This window comes from Bidens hawaiensis, unplaced genomic scaffold, assembly GCF_021521415.1.
Source record: "Bidens hawaiensis isolate Kalapana, Puna unplaced genomic scaffold, B.hawaiensis_p1.1 tig00012099_1, whole genome shotgun sequence".
In the NCBI taxonomy this organism is placed as follows: Eukaryota; Viridiplantae; Streptophyta; class Magnoliopsida; order Asterales; family Asteraceae; genus Bidens; species Bidens hawaiensis.
In genome coordinates, this window is record NW_027491974.1 from 68342 (window position 1) to 86364 (window position 18023).

The following is an 18023-nucleotide window of genomic DNA, read 5'->3' on the forward strand; positions in this document are numbered from 1 at the left end:
AAAACTTTTGTCGATTCGTCGAACGCCACCTCATCTCAACACCACAACCAATTGTGAATTAGTACTATAAAAGTCTTGTTAAATTCTATTAGTTAGGAATAGCTTAAAGGTTAAAACCAACGCATTCATTCATTTGACTTGCAAAACCACCCACTAATTATACCAAATTCTACATATAAAGATTCAGTGAAATCATACAAGAGGCTGCTTTTTTCACACTTTTGAAAAACTTTGCCACTTTCCCATCAACCCCCCCCCCCCCCCCCCCCCCCACCCACACACACACAACAAAAAAAAAATCACTAAAGAACCCTTAAAAGACCATATATATAGTTATGCCCGTTAGCGTTAGCATAATGGCTAGATCATATATTTCCGATAGGCATAATCTAATCTTGATGTTAAAACCTTAACGGGCCTAACCATAACAGGTTTAACACTAACTTACAATTTACAATATTTGTTAACGTTAACCTGGTCAAGGGCAATTTGCGTTTTTACCCGGGCCTCCATAGTAAAAATACTGACCCCAGTCACTATTACTTCCAGTTTGAACATCATAACAATTGGATTGTTCGGTGAACGTTCCAAGATCTTTGGGCGATTCAAGCTTATTTTCTTTATTAACAACTTGAATATTTCTGAAATAACTTGCTTTCCCGAACCCTTCTTCTGGAAACCGCCCGCTGCCCATTTGTGTCGACGTGTGCTGCCCGTCTGGCTCGGAATTCACCACCTCGCCACCCCATTCGATCATTGATGCACTGTTGGCTAGATATGAAAACAAGAAAGACGACCAGTAGCCTAGCACGTATCCGTTCCCAAATTGCATCCACCAGTTTCCCTCTTTTTCATCCTGAATAAACCATCACATTACTGGTTAATCATAGGAAACGTTAAAGTAATCATCTTTATTCAAAGAATACAATCGATGAAACGTGTAGGGCTATAAATGAGTCCAACACTTTTGTATTTTGTATTCATGTTCGTTCGTTTAACTAAATGAAAAAACAAAAAAGATTGTTCATGTTCGTCCGTTTTTTAAATAGAGCAACATAAACGAACTTCCCACCGAACGGTTCACAAACTATTCACTGAACGTTCGGTTCACAAATATGCCAAGATTCTCACTTTTTTTAAATATGTGATTCTGCAATGTTAAAGAAACCGCCACGTACCCAATAATTGATTATATTTCAACTTATTTAAAAATATAAAAAATAAATAAAATAATATAAAATAAAAAGATATAAAGCTTGTCACTTTTTCTTGAATAGTGATTAATATTGCACTTACACAACTTTAAATCTATTCGCTTATTCCCACTTAGTGTTTATCTTAAGTAAATTAAAAGAAATATCTTTTTGCGCATTTAAGCCTAAAAACAATATAATTAAAGTGAATTTAGAAAATTACCTTCCAAACAGTAATACTAATATCATATTGTGAATTCCTAAATGCAGAAACAGGGGATATGCTTGCACCCATCGCTATATTATTGTTGATTTGAATAAAACCCGAGCACAGTAGATTGTAGCAACCGGTAGCTTGATATGCATCACTCTGCACCAAGAAAAAGATAAAAATTTAAAAAAAAAGTCATTTAAGGTAGCTCGGCTCGCAAAAAAGCTCGATCGAGCCAAGCTTAAACGAGCCCGAGCTTCACTTACAGAGCTCAAGCCAGCTCACAAGCCTAAACAAGCATGTCATTATATAATTATTATCATAATATATATTAATAAAAATAATTATTAAGTTTTAAAAATTAATTAAAAAAACACTAAACGAGTTGAGCCCGAGCTCGAGCTTGAAAAAACACTCATGAGCCGAACTCGAGCTCTGTGTAAGTTAAACCTGCCAAGCTCGAGGCTCGGCTCATTTTCACCCCTAGCTTCTTCTGCACAAGGTGGCAACTCTAAAAATACTTACGGTCCAGTAAGTGAATAGTCTTGTGTATCACCATAGAGATCCGGACTGACCTGAAAATCATTATATATTTATTAAACCAGACTCGATAAAGCAAAAAAATATTGATCTCAAATTAGTATATCATGGATTATGAGAATACCTGCCAACCTGCTTCGATACTGTTAAGATCTTGGCCAAAAGAACCACCTAAAATCCAAATTTGTGCCAAACTAAACTCGTTTGATTGTTGTACTTCCGGCTCCCAAGCGCTCATAGTTGCTTTGGCACCGTAGTATTTGTCTCCCTCCACATAAGCTATGGCATGCTACATGTTGCAGAACACAAGTACAAAAATATCAATAATCAAGACTTTAAAACTCATGAGAAATAGCATTAGTTTTGAAAATCTATCATATTCATTTTTTTTATTTATCGCTTAAAATAAAGAGGAAATGACAACAATCAAGAGTTAATAAAAAAAAGTAGTGCATATAACATGGGACACTTTACCTTCTTATTTTGTCATAATGATGGTAAATTATGAAATATATTACTTTTTCCATCCATACGTGGGACGACACTTTCATTACCTTCTTAGTTATGTTCATTTATGTTCGTTTATGTTTGTAAATTGTTTGTTTAGAAGTTAAACAAACGAACATGTTCATTTTTTAAACAAACGAACACGAACACAAAATATGTGTTCGATTAAGTGTCTGTGTTCGTTTTCGTTTAAAATTAAATGAACGAACATGAACACGCCCTTGTTCATGTTCGTTCAGTTCGTTTACACGCCTATTTTTGCCCATCTAATCTTCAAGATTTCAATACTCAACTCAAAATAAAGTACATTTACACATGGGTTATCAATAAAAACTCATTTAAGCTTATATTTAGTCATATACTCATATATTAAGACAACGGTATAATTTTTCTTTTTTTATAAACTAGTTCTTACTAACCTGATGACCACTTTCATTATCAATATCAGGATCAGCAGAACTCGGAATATTTCTAGGCACAGCAATGCTCTTATGCTTCTTTTTCCCAAAAGTTTTAATGGAACTCGCTCTCAAAACATCATCTTCTTTTGTTCTTCTTATCGGTATGGTGTCTTCCGGACACATGCCGTTCACGTGCCACAACTGGTGGATTGTGTTCTCTCTTTCTTTGGACTCTGTGTTCATCTTGTTATCATAAAGGCCTTCTGGATGATAGTTAGGCCTCATCTAAATCAATTCAAAAAAATATAAAAATCAAGAATTTGTTAAAGAAAATCTTGAAAAATTTTAAAAAATAGAGAAAAAATAAAAATAAAAACCTGGATTTTATGGTCTTTGAGGAATGGATGATCAAAAGCTGGTTGATGAGATATGTGTACACAATCAATAATATCTCCATCTGGACTCTGTTTAAATCATGCAATAATCATGAATTTTATTGTTTATTAGCTCTAAATTATAGAAATTAGCGTCAAGAAAACCGTCATAAGCGAAATTAGTAACCAAAACACAGGAATATGCGTTGAACCGAAACAAATACCGACAGTTCGGTTTCGGTTTTGTGTGTAACTGAAACCGAAAAAACCAAACCGAACTGATAGAATTTTACTTTCTATTCTAAACCTTAAGTAATTTATAATAATTTATTACTACATAGTTTAACTAAAATTATTTTAGCTCAAGCGTATAATAATCAATTAATCAATAACAAAATATATATTAAGGCCCAAATACATTATTTTTAGCCAAATTTTCTTTTGGACCCAAATGGCAAAACCGGAAAAACCGAAACCAAACGGTTTTGAAACACTCAAAAACTGACATTTCGGTTTTTGGTTCAATTTTTGGATCATTTGTAGCCCAAAACCGAAACGGACCGACCCATGCACAGTTGCACACCCCTGCCAAAACTTGACTAATTCTTGAAAAATAAGCTAACTTTATAAATATTCTGCAACTAAAATAAACATTTCAAGAATCACATAATAACAGTAATAACTGTAAAATTCAAATTCAATAATTAAAACACCTCAATGACAAAACCGGAAAAACCGAACCTGAACGGTTTAAAAAACACTAAAACATCTTGGTCTTAACACAAAACCAAACCGACCCGACCCATACACACCCCTACCAAAACATGACTAATTCTTTAAAAAAAAAGAAGCTAACTTTATACAACCTTGGCAACTAAACTTAAAACATTTCAAGAATCACATAATAACAGTAATAACTGTAAAATTCAAATTCAATAATTAGGGGGGTGTTTGGGTGCTTTTGGAGGGGCATTTTGGACATTTTGCCTCTCCAAAAAGCAAAAACATTTTAAAGAAGCAATCCCAAACATCCCTTAAAACACCTCAATGACAAAACCAGAAAAACCGAAACAGAACGGCTTTAAAAAACTTCAAAACATCTCGGTTTCAACCCAAAACCGAACCGACCCGTACACACCTCTACTAAAACATGACTAATTCTTATATAATAATAATAATAATAAGCTAACTTTATACAACCCTTTGCAACTAAACTTAAAACATTTCAAGAGTCACATAATAATAACAATAACAACTAATTATAAAACAACCCCAATAATTCAAATACCTGAATGGTTTTAATAGGTTGTTTATTAAGACGTTTCAAGTGTTTGTGAACTTTTAGCTTCTGTGTATAAGCTGATGGCTGCCTGGCGCAATATAGCAAGGGTGGATCCAAGAACAAGAAAGCAAAAAACAAGAATGGTTTCATAAACACTAGCTTCATACTGGTTCTTGCTAACATGTGCAGCTGATGTTTCAAAAACTGAAAAAGACGATGTCTTGAGACATGTGTGTTGGTACTTGGTAGGGTCTACACTAAAGACTTACTCTCTCTCTCTCCTCCCACTACTCTCTCTCTCTCTCTCTCTCTCTCAAGACTTTCTTTTTTGTTAGATTTTATGTAGACTAGGTGAGAGTGTGTGGAGGGTAAAATTGGAAATATAAAAAGTATAAAATTTTATAAATTGGATGTGACTTAATGGTAGAGCACTCACTATACTAATGATAGATAGGGGGATCAAACCTCACTATCACCAATTTATATGGGAGATATGAGAGATGACCATGGCTTGCCAGGGTTCGAGTCTTGATCTCACCCAGTTTTACTGGCTCCTCGCTGTCGTGCCATTTGGCGGGCGTGGGGGTTGGGTTTTATCCGGTGAATCCCTCAATAGGTGCACCGCTAGGGGCTCCTTCCGTCCGGATTAGTGGCCGGCTCGGACTACCTTTAGCCAAAGGGGGCTGCGTACGGAGTACCCGCGTTATTTAGTTGGTCGTTCAAAAAAAAAAGTATAAATTTTAAGGATTTAGTAAAAAAATAAAATTTTAAGTAACTTGGGTTGACGGGTTGAAATCATTTAAAACCATGTTGTGTTTCGTGTCGATTTGTTTAATGTTTATTTGTGAATATGAATATAATACGGAGTAATTAGTTAACAACTTAAACATAAAATTCTTTTTTCTTTGAAATTGTGTTGTTCAACTAATTGTTTTTGTTAGTGATCTCGTTGTTAATTTCAAACTGGGGTTTATATGTTTAATTCGATATTGGAAGCGAGTGAAACGATTGAAGAATCGGTGGTTAGCTTATAAAATGAATATGTTAGAAGTGAAAAGTTGGTGAAATGATTTACATTAGTGAAAAATTAAAAAAAATTAATGATAAAATATTTAACTTCAAATATTAACAATTTTCATCTTTAAAACTTTAATAGAAACACTTATGAAAACCCTTAAATGGGTTGGCAGGTTAATTGACTTATTTTAAGGGTCATTTTTGGGTTAACCCATTTATTAAATAAATCGTGTTTTGGTTGATCTGTTTAATAAAACTGAATTGTGTTAATCGGCATAAAAAACTTGTATTTTTTTCATGTTATGTAAAATGTTGTCACGCCTAATTTCAATTTTTAAAAGTAAAAAAAAACATAATATAAGTTCAAATAACCATTTTATTCTTTGTATATATTTCTTTCAATATATAAAAACCATCAACCCAGTCGTTATCAACATCCACACCCCCGCGCCTTATAAAAGTAGAGAAAGAATGAGTTGAGTACTCAACTCGGTTTGTGTCATTGTTTGGTTTATATTTATTAATCAATAGAATCAGGTTACTCACCTTACGTGGTTTTCCAATCATTCTCTTCATCAATCCCTTTCTCCTTCATTTACATTCTCTCTCTTTTAACCAAAACATTGTTTATACATGTTTGTTGTGTTAAGAAAATGTTATGACAAGTCTTGTGTTCTCAACTCATGCAAATATGGTCCAATTTATCTAAGAGTTTAAAATCTTTGACAAATATAAGTTTAAAAGAATACTAGTTATATGATTATCAAATCTCAAAGTTATTCTTAATGTGGGATCCATATTGGTAAAGAATATATGAACAATATGAGCATATTTTAATTGACATGTTTGAATAGACCGGATTGGACATGTTTTAACCGTTTAACAAATCCATCTTGTGTTCCGGTGATGAAAAATCATGGATTCATCACTAAGTATACTAATGGCTTTAGTAGCGTGTTACGAGGTTGTTTGAATTACACAAATCGACAAATATACAGACCGTACGTAATACATTATTGGTGTTAGAACGCATTCTTATGATAAATAAAATATTGGTTCGTGTAAATTACTAGTGACTTAATGAGTTATTAAGGTTATATGAATCAAGAAATATATCATATTAAAGAAAACTATACTTTACATTTCCACGTCTTACTTACAAGTATATATTACACGTTTTCGCATTTTATAAACAGCTTACGTACATTTCCATAACTTACAACTTATCAACATCATGCACTAATGAAGGTACCGGAAACAACCTTTATACTAATAGCATATGGAATCAAATTTTTGTTATTTTGAGCCATTTTTTATACAAGTTTCACCAATTTTTGATATATCTAAATCTAAATTTCTTGTTTATGAAGCGAACCTTATTTAGACAAAAAAAAATTTATTTAGACAAACAGTGACCATGTGTTGCACATTTCTGGATAGGTCCAGTGACCATGTGTTGCACATTCATGGATAGCCATTATATGGTAAATGTGACACGCATTGCTTCAGTGATATTAACGTGGATAAGTGTGTTGAGAAGCTTATGAACCTCTAGCAGCTCGGTTTGAACTTCAAAACATAAATAAAAAAGCATGTTGCGATAGTTTATTCGGAAATAAAACTGAACGTTAATAAACACGAAATCGAATTAAAAAAGTGTAAAAACAAAAATTCATATTTAACCCTTCTTTTTATATAAAATTATTGTTGAAAAGATTTTATTTACAACAATAAACACCTACAGAGAGTTATGTTAATGGTCTTAATTGGATTAGGCCTTGGATTTGTGTAGTAATAATATAGGCTGGTTGTAATTTGAACCGATCGAAAATCGAAACGAACCAAAATCAAATGGAGTATTTTTTTTATCGAACAACGAGCGATTTTCGAGCATTACTTGCTTCTTTTTCACTCTAAAAAATTCAATAAGAAACAAGTTTGAAGGTTGTAAATAATATATTATGTAAACAAATTAGTAAATTTTAGAAAAACATGTAATATGTTGTAAGTTTTAAGAAGAAAATAGATTGAAATGAGACATAATGAACATGTAAACAAACTTCAATATTCTGAAAAACTTAAATTGAAATAATTAACTATAAAGTTGACGGAATAGAAAAAATTTGAAAGGGTTTAAAAAATTGTATACTTATATTTTATGTGTGTTGTCTATGTATTTATAGATTTGTTTATATATAATTACATATAAAATAAATTTATAATATTCGAGCCGAACCGAGCAGACCTTTGCTCGTTGTTTGGCTTGTTTACAAACCGAACCGAGCAGAGCGCCTCGTTTACAATCGAGCGAAAAAATGAGCGAGCATGTTCCGAGAAATTTCCGAACGAGCGGCGAGCGAGTTCGAGCGACGAGTGATTTGAACGGCCCTAGTTACGACCCTCTCTCGATCGCATACTGACACACACACACGGTTGCGAGTTCTAATGATTCTTCATCGATTCACAGATTCTTCCAAATCAAATTTCATCGATAAAATTCTGTCTAATCCACCAAATCATTTTATGTAACCCACAGATAGATTTATCTTATTGTGATTCGCAATTTAGAGAATGTTCCAGGCTTTAGATTTTCTACAATCTCATAAAATTTTCAGGTTTGTTGTTTGATTTATTTCTTGGTTTTAGATTACAATTATATAACAAAGATAAAAATATTAGGGTTAATTTGGTTGTTTTTTTTTAACGACCAACTAAGTAACACCGGGTACTCCGTACGCGGCCCCCAATGGCTAAAGGTAGCCCGAGCCGGCCACTAGTCCGGACGGACGGAGCCCCTAGCGGTCCACCTATTGAGGGATTCACCGGATAAAACCCGACCCCCACGCCCGCCAAACGGCACGACAGCGAGAAACCGGTAAAACCGGGTGAGATCAGGACTCGAACCTGGCAAGCCAGGGTCATCCCTCATATCTCCCATATAAATTGGTGGTAGTGAGATTTGAACCCCTACCTCTCACTATTAAAGTGAATGCTCTACCACTAAGCCACGACCAATTTATCAATTGCATGGTTATATGAACATGTGGTTGTTAAAATCAATAGCCTGTTCTAGATGAAGAAAAACAACCATACATGTGTCCCGAATTAAAAATGGTCCTCCAACAGAATGAGAAAAATACAAAATAGTATATACATTAATTTGTCCCTCCTCCAAGCTTTTAAATGAAATTAAAAGAAAATGATGATGCATTTTTCTAAATATATAACCTTCCACTAGAAGAAAAGATAAGATGTATACACATGATCATACATTTGTCCCAATATATGGAATTATTATCTACTTCTTTCTACAGAATAAAAATCAATCTCATTTAAAAGGGGGGTTGGCAGCGCAGCTTATTGCCCGCTTACATGCATCTCTGTTGTAACTGGATCCTTTTTTTTTTAGTTAAATGAATGATTAATTCAAGACCTATTGATACATATATATTGATTACTGGAAAGCTAGCTTCTGCAAACACGAAACAACATAATTAATTGTTAACAATCCATTATGAATTCATACTTTATAAGCAGTATGGTCCGTGTGTGTATGTGTATATATATATATAAAATAAAGGATGAGCTTGTGGTTTTCTTTGTATTTTTTACCTTTAGTTCAATGAGTGACTATTTATGTTACAACAAACAAATATAATAGTTTCTAAGCTTCATTAATAATAGATTGAATCATTACAAGTTTTCGGTGAGTGACTATTCTTGTAACAGATGACAGCGCGCCATGCATATTCGAAGACGTCTATGGGATATCTCCTTTGTAACATACATATTATGGATTTTGTTAACAAAAACTTATGTTATACCATATATATATATATACAGACGTAAACCATATTTAATTTATGAAACAGAGAATGAAAGATGAAATCATAGTCTTAGAATAAATTAATAATTACACACCAATTTAAATTATGAAGCATCTATTTAATTATACCCTATAAAATTAGAGAACTAAAGTCTACACTAGACTTTGTTCCATACAATTTGGATCCTTGTTTTTTCATCTATGTTTAAATTGAGGTATATGTTTATGCATGATGCATCTTTTAGTTTCTATTTGTATCACTATTGTTTTAGACTTGGTTGGTAATTTGCTCTTGCTTGGGATAACTACATGTATCTTAACGGCTTTACCGTTATATACACTGGCCTTTCAATCTTTTTATCGCCTCTGATTTTGACAGAGAGAGAAAGTAGATGGAGGTGCGTGTGCATCTGCGTGCAGATGAACATCAAGGACTGATTGAATATGCTTATGTAAATACTAACATTTTCAGCGTTGGGGGCTACATATGATCATGAGGTTGGTTTCCTTGGAAAGGGTTTTCACAAATGTGCTATCTTAAGTTTGTTGTTGGGATCCAAAAACCTATGTAAAAGAAACTAATAACTAATTGGACATTGTTTATAGCAAGGAAACCTTCGATGGTTTGAAGCCACAACGTGTTACCAATTCCGAACCTTATATGCCCCGTCTTTGTTTAAGTTATTAATCATCCAGTTAGGTGTTCATTTAGCTAGAGTATTTCAAACAGAAAGTGTAAGTTCATCATCATCGTACTCAGTTTATCTCATCGATAGCAAAACTATGGTAGGGTCTAAGGAGGGTAAAATATAGACAACCTTACCTCTACCCTTTAGGAATAGAAAGGCTGCTTCCGGTGAGACCTCCGGCTCGATAATAGTTTTGCATCAAGCCTTGGACATAAGACACATAACACTCAACCATCGGTACACCGCCGGCTGGTGCATGTACCCTTGTCTTTCGGCTATCAACGTCGTCACATGATGTCTGATTAACCTTCCGCCACTTTTAACGTTATTTTCACGAGATTAGTAAAATAACGTCAAAATTAGTGCACTTTCACTTTTGTCCACCCGAGGGTTCAGTCATATATTCATTATACGTGCACCGTAAGCAGGGTGCTCGTGAGAATGTTATAAACTAGAAAGATATTTCTTTTATAATAATATTCTATTGGTTATTGGAAGCTAGCTTCTGTCAATACAAACAATAATAAGTTGTCTAGTAATATGCATATGCATTTATGCTTTGTGTGCTCTATGGTCCGTGTGTGTTATATATAAAGGATGAGCTAGTGTGCATTTCATAACCATATCCATCCCAAGTCCCAACCCACAAAAACATACTTCTCCTTTGATCAGTGCACCATACCGTGGCCATGACATCGATCCCAAGTTTTTTCGTGCTACAAGCCACTTCAGGGGGGCTATATTTGTACATGGATGACAAAGAAGAATATCCATCAGGTCTCCTGAAAATGGGTGAATCTAATATTTATAATCCGCGTGCAAAGTTTGCAATGGAACAAGCAAAAACTGGGGATGGCACACTCGTACACATAAGATCTTGCTTCAATAATAAGTATTGGGTACCATATGCATCTGACATTCCAGGGCTTTATAAGATTGTTGCGTCCGCCAACAAACCACAGGAAGACCAAACAGATTCCAAATGCACCTTGTTCCATGTTTCTAGTCATTATACTTCAGAAGGAAACCCAGGTTTGCGGTTCTACAGCCTCGGCAGGTCTCAGCTGAAGGCGGTAGACGCTAATGGTGCCTTCAGCCTGGTGGATGATAATTACAATGATAAACACCCTTTCCAAACACTTTCCCTGTAGTTAACTGGGAAGATCTTGTGATACTTCCCTCTCAAGTCTCATTTAAATCTCAAGTCCTAGATGGCAACTACCTTGGTTCCGGTTTAACTAATGGTGTCAATTATCATAAGTTCGAGTCCGGATTTGACACTGGAAATCCACAAGTAGGGTATGAACTCGTCCCTGTTGCTAACGGGAACTATCGTATAAGGAGTTTGAGCTTTGGAAAGTACTGGAGGGGAGGCAGTGAGTGGGTAGTGGCTGATGCAGAAGATAGCAACAACTCTGATTACACCTTGTTTTCATTTATCAAAATAAGTGACAACGTGGTTGCTATTCGCAATTTGGGCACAAAGAAGTTTTGCGGTGCAAAACAAGGGGACAAATTCTTAAGATCAGACTATTCGGATATAACAAACGACACGAGAATAACAGTTGAAGAGCGCGTCATGAAAAGAAAGATCTCTCATGTCAGATATCGGCTTGGGGACTCCAAGATCCATGATGAGGTAGTGATGTAAGGATGAAAGAACGTGCTTTAAATGTTTTATATTGTGTGTTTTACTTGTTTATATGTCGTCTATCTGCCTAACATAATTAGTTATTAAGTATTGAACTTGGTTAGCACTTTCCACTAATTCCCTGTGGATTCGACAGCTTACTTGCCCTTGCTAGTAAAGTTATTTTATAAATGTTTTTTATTGACCTTTCGGCCGATCAGGTAGTTCAAGAGGTTGCTAGTGAAGTTGCAACAAATGACAGCCCCGACAAAGAAGCCGAAGCCACCTTAAAATCTTCTCAAACTAGGTCCGTTACCACTACATGGAATAACAGTGAGTCATTGAGTTTTGGTACATCTGTAAATGTAGGTTTAGAAGTTAGTGAGGTTCCAATGGTTGTCACGTCGACTTTCCAGGTCGAATTGTCAACCGAATTTCGCTTCACGCATGAATGGGGAGAGAGCTAAACAATAGAGACTCAGACCGAAGCAAGCTACACTATTAAGGTGCCACCTAAAAGTACAATGAAGATATGGCTCATGGTTTACAAGGGTGCTTGTGATGTGCCTTTCAACTGCAAGGAAACTGTTCTTCTTTCAAATGGTAAATGGGTTACCAAAGAAAGGGATGATGGGATATTCAAAGGCGTCAACACCTTGACATACGAATATTTTTCCGAGAAATTGGATTATCAGCCTGGTCATCGGAAAACTGTTGGTTAACCCCCAACGTGATTCACGTGTAAATTGTGAAAACATACGTATGGAGACGTACTCTCTATCCTTTATTTATGTCGTGTGAAAAATAATTTGTGTCTCTTGTATCAACCGCAGACTCTTGATGTAACAATATGTAGGATTAATGTATGTTGTTTGTTTTTGTGTTCTATGTAATCTTCGTTTTATTAAATAAGAGTACGTTGTCATCCAAATAAAATGTGTCGATTCATTGTAAGGCCCCGTTACCGGTAGTCCTACTTTCGTGTTGGATTTACTCATAAACGCAGTTCTAAATATCAGAGTTAATTAAAACATTCGCGGAATATAAAAGCTTTCATAAAACATTTCATAACAAAACACGTCTTGTCTTAAAACATCATTTTGTCTTTCAAAATAAACGAAACATTAAACTTAAACGTCTTGAGTCTTCCGATGCCAGCCTCTTATTCAGTGCCACATGTCTCCTCAAGCGAGCTGCCTCATCCTACTCACCTGCGTGCATACTAAAAGTCAGCTACGCTGAGTGAGTTCTAGTTAATCATACACTATACAATACACATAAACTTATATTCTTTCATTCATACTTTCATACTTTCATACTTTCTTTTGTATTAACTTACTTTCATATCTTACGTTATAAAGAGCATTACGCCCTACATTCCTCGAGTATTATTAGGGCTCGGTACCCTCCTTCCTCGAGTATTATTAGGGCTCGGTACCCTCTTTCCTCGAGTATTATTAGGGCTCGGTACCCTCTTTCCTCGAATATTAGTAGGGTTCGGTTCCCTAGTTCTCGAATATTAGTAGGGTTCGATTCCCTCTTCGTTACCATACAACCATACATCATACCTCGAGTATTATTAGGGCCCGGTACCCTCTTCGTAACCATACAACCATCATTTCCTTCTTTTATTAACTTTATCACATTCATACACATAAGCATACATATCATACTTACCTTATACTTAGCGTTACAACCTGACAGTACGTGCAATATCCGAAGATCGTTCACGTACCGTCAAGCCATCATTCATACATATCACATCATTCACATAAGGCATACACTTATCTCTTAGGATAAGCGTATTAACAAACATATCGAGTATGCACACAGCCCCGAAAACATAACACATAAATGGGGCTAGAAACTCACCTGAATCCTGTTACGCTCTCCGTTAATAGTTATTCCCTTCTTGAGCTGTGCACGGCTAACTGTATAATATTTACACGTATCAATTAACTACTACTACTCATGTTGTATTTCTATCTTTATATGACCCACAACGAACGGGGTCCGGGGGCAGCGCCCCTGGCAGCGGGGTCTAGGGGCGGCAGCCCCTAGCAGGGTCCAAGGGGCAGAGCCCCTGGCTGGGGTCGAGCTGCCAGGTCAGCTTGGAAAAATTTTATTTCCATTAACTGTCTTAACACATTTTTCATTAGGTTTTTAATTTATTTTCTAAGCGAACTTAACTTTAGACGAAGTTAAACCTTAAGCGAACTTAGCTTTAGGCGAAGTTATCAGTTAGGCGAACTTGGCCGTAGGCGAAGTTATCAATTAGGCGAACTTGGCCTTAGGCGAAGTTATCATTTAGGCGAACTTGGCCTTAGGCGAAGTTACCAGTTAGGCGAACTTGGCCGTAGGCGAAGTTATCAATTAGGCGAACTTGGCCTTAGGCGAAGTTACCAGTTAGGCGAACTTGGCCGTAGGCGAAGTTAAGCTTTGAAGGCGAAGTTAAGCTTTTGCAGGCGAAGTTGCCCAGTTCGCAGGCGAAGTTGCCCAGTTCAGCTACGGGTTTGGTTTTTATCAAGCATTTTGGCGATTTTAATACCCTTGTTATGGTTCGACATCACCCACTAACGTTCCCTAACCATTTTCGGTCGTATATATATCCCGTATATACTATAAAGCTTGGATCTTTAAGCTTAAGGACATTCAAAAGGCTAAACGTTCAATAAAACGTAAACTTTAAAGGTCAAGAACATACCTTTAGCGCTCGTTCGATCTTGGTTAGCTTGTTTATGCACTCTAGATCTCGTGTAATAAGATCTAATACCAACTAATGTTTACTCTCTCTCGGGTCTTGCTCGTTTATGGTGTTTGTGTGTTTGGAGTGTGTAGAGATCATGATGGAAATGAAATGAGGGTTTAGGGTTTTAGGTTGGTTTAGGGGATATTTATATCCCTTAAAGCCCATGGACCTAAGGCCCATTCTCATTTAACCCATCTCAATTAATCTAAGTCCATGATCCGTTCTTTACTCGATATTAATTAATTAATAACGCGAAATCACTAAACGTAACTTTCTTTATTCAACATTATAAATTTTAGGATGTTACATTCATGTTTGTGAATTTACAAACTGGCTATAATATTTTTCTACCATTGATCTTATATTGAATAGCATATGCAACACACTTTCAGATTCATTTCAAGAGACCTTTAAGCTGGTTGTTCTTTTATATCTATGGTTGTCTCCACAAACCAAATTAAAATATGATCCAAAAGGTGTGGCTGTTGATACCCTGTCCCACACATATAAAGGCATGCCACCAAGAGAAGTGATAAGAAAAGAACTGGCATCCTAATATAGCCCCATACAAACAATTACAGATAGTCGTATGCATTTTTAGTGGAATAAGGATGCATTTGTTCCAATATACACCTTTAAATGGAATGAATATTAAATGGAATGAATAAAACAATGATACATTTGTCTGTGTTTCAAACCTTATCCAACTTCTTTGTACATACAGAAAAAATGGACCTCCGGTATATGGTTCTTTAACAGAAAGCAAAAGTCCCAATATATATTGGATATATCCGGATTGTTAAACGTGTCAAACACCAAACCAGATTGAAGGCTCCTAGAATCTCGGAGAATATTTAATATATTAATAATTAGTTTATTATTATAGATAAGTTAGTCTTATCTTTAATCCTATTTGTTTTAGATTCAAATTATGCATTTTAGTTAGTGTAGGATTGGAACCGTGAGTTTATATATACCCTAGGTTCAATGTGTTAGTTAATATTAACTTTTTCTCGTTAGTCGTTTTCTTAATAAAAGAGTCAATCGTGTGTTAATCAAATCTCATGTTTGTGTTCTTGATTCACCCGCTCAAAGTTTAACACGGATAACTATGGTTTTGTAGAGGGACAACTGTGATTTTGTTAGACCTCTGCTTGATCTACAACACTAGCAATTATTGATGACTACATGTGTTGCACATTTCTGGATAGGTTTAGTGACCATGTGTTGCACATTTATGGATAGGTAGCAACGGGCGTCCAATTTCAATAATGAAATGCATATTACATAGTAATGTGGCGCGCGTTGCTTCTGTGATATTAACGTGGATAAGTGTGTTGAGAAGCTTATGAACCTCTAGCTAGCAGCTCGGTTTGAACTTCGAAACATAATAAAAAAGCATGTCGCGATAGTTTATTCGGAAATAAAATTGAACGTTAAGAAACACATAATCGAATTAAAAAAGTGTAGTATTAATATAGGTCGGTGGTTTTTTTCCTGTTAAGGCCCTCTCTAGATCGCATACTGACACACATACAGTTGCGAGTTCTATTGATACTTCATCGATTCATGGATTCTTCCAAATCGAATTTCATCAATAAAATTCTCTGTCTAATCCTAATCCGATAATTCTTTTTATGTAACCCACAAATAGGTTTATCTTATTGTGGTTCACGATTTAGAAAATGATCCAAGTTTTGGTTTGATTATCTACGATTGATTTCTTGGTTTTAGACTACAATTATACAACAAAGATAAAATTATCCGGGTTAATTTGGTTGTTAAGCTTCAATTGCATGGTCATGTATATGAACATGTGGACATGTATGTTGTTCGACTGAAATTTTTTTAAAATCCTAAATCCAAGGTTTGTTACTTATTTTCAAAGAAAAATTGAAGAGATAAACCAACACTATAGCCCTCGTCGCTGTACGGTCAAGTTCTTGTAGTGTGTATATGACATTTAGCGACGGTTTGGTTCAAAAGCATAAGCCAACACTATAGCCCTCTCCAAGTAATTGATGGTTCAAAAGGCAGCGGAAAGTATAAATTTAAAAGTAGAATAAAAGGTTGTATGAGTTGGCCGTTTAAAAACAATATAGCCATCGTCGCTACATGTGTCCCAATTTAAAAATGGTCCTCCGACAAAATGGTCCTCCGACAGAAAACGAGAATATACAAAATAGCATATACATGTATGTACATTCTTTAAATAGGAAAAAAAAACAGTGATACATTAATTTACCCATCCTCCAAGCTTTTAAATTAAATGAGATAAAAATAAAATGATATTGATGCATTCTCTAATTAATGTACAACGGTCCTCCAACAAAAAAGATAAGATGTATACACATGATCATACATTTGTCCAAATATATAGAATTATTATCTACTTCTTTGGTACCAATCTATTGATTATTGGAATCTAGCTTCTGCCAAAACCAAACAAAACAAATAATTGTCAACAATCCGTTATGCATTCATACTTTATAAGCACTATGACCCGTACATGTGTGCATGCGTGTATGTGTATACAAAAATAAAGGATGAACTTGTGGTCTTTCCTTTTTTACTTTTAGTTCAATGAGTGACTATGTTATGACAAACAAAACTACACAAAATTAAGTTGTGTTAGGTAATAAAAAGAAGATTTGAGTGTACCATACCACATAACCATGGCCATGACATTACTCCCAAGGTTTTTTGTGCTGCAAGCCCCTTCTGGAGGTCCATATCTATGCCCGGTAGACGATCCCCAAGCAAACGGGCCATCGGGATTCTTGAAATGCGATGAAAGTCAAAGTTTGAGTCCTCGAGTAAAGTTTGCAACAGAGCTTTAAAGATGGGGCGAACTAGTACACATAAGATCTTGCAATAATAATAAGTATTGGGCAGTGCATGCAAGGGAAGGGAACTCTTGGATTTGTGTGTCCGCCGATAAACCAAATGGGGGCACCTTGTTCCGTGTTAGTCATTCTACTTCATCAGGAACCTCAGGTTTTAAGTTCTTAAGCTTCTACGGGTATGTAGTGAACAAGAATGGCAATTTAGGTGGCTTGATGTTTTCGAATGAGGGAGACAGTTTCCCTGCGGTTGATTGGGAAACACTTGTGATACTTCCTTCCCAAGTATCATTCAAATCCGATGATCTAGGTGGCAATTACCTTTGCTCTCGTGTTTGTGACAGATACTATAACTATCATAGGTTCGAGCCTGGATTGGACATTGGAGATCCACGGGTGGCCCATCAACTCTTTCCCACTACTAATGGAAACTACCGTATAAAGAGCCTGTACTGCGGAAAGTTTTGGAGGCGCAGCCCAAACTGGATATGGGCTGACGTGGAAGATAATAACTACTCTAATGACACCTTGTTTTCATTTGTCAAACTAAGCAACAACGTTATTGCTCTTCGCAATTTGGGTAACAATTATTTTTGTGGTGCACTCACAACCGAGGGGAAAACAAACTGTTTAAATGCGCACTATCCAACTATATCAAATGTAAGATACCGCCTCTCGGACTCCAGGATTTATCAAGAGGAAATCCAGGAAGTATCCCATGCTTTTGCATCAAATGAAAGCCCCAACAAAGAAAACACAAT

At 35.6% G+C, this 18023-nt stretch overlaps 1 pseudogene across 1 annotated transcript; it reads right to left on the bottom strand.

Annotated features, from left to right (window-relative positions):
- Positions 1–356: 356 nt before the first annotated feature.
- On the bottom strand, positions 357–4741 carry LOC143540000 (protein neprosin-like; annotated as a pseudogene). Its single transcript, XR_013136526.1, has 7 exons — positions 4515–4741; positions 3230–3316; positions 2871–3137; positions 2069–2233; positions 1930–1979; positions 1417–1563; positions 357–856 (listed from the first exon to the last, which is right to left on the bottom strand). The product of XR_013136526.1 is annotated as a protein neprosin-like (transcript).
- Between the last annotated feature and the right edge of the window lie 13282 nt (positions 4742–18023).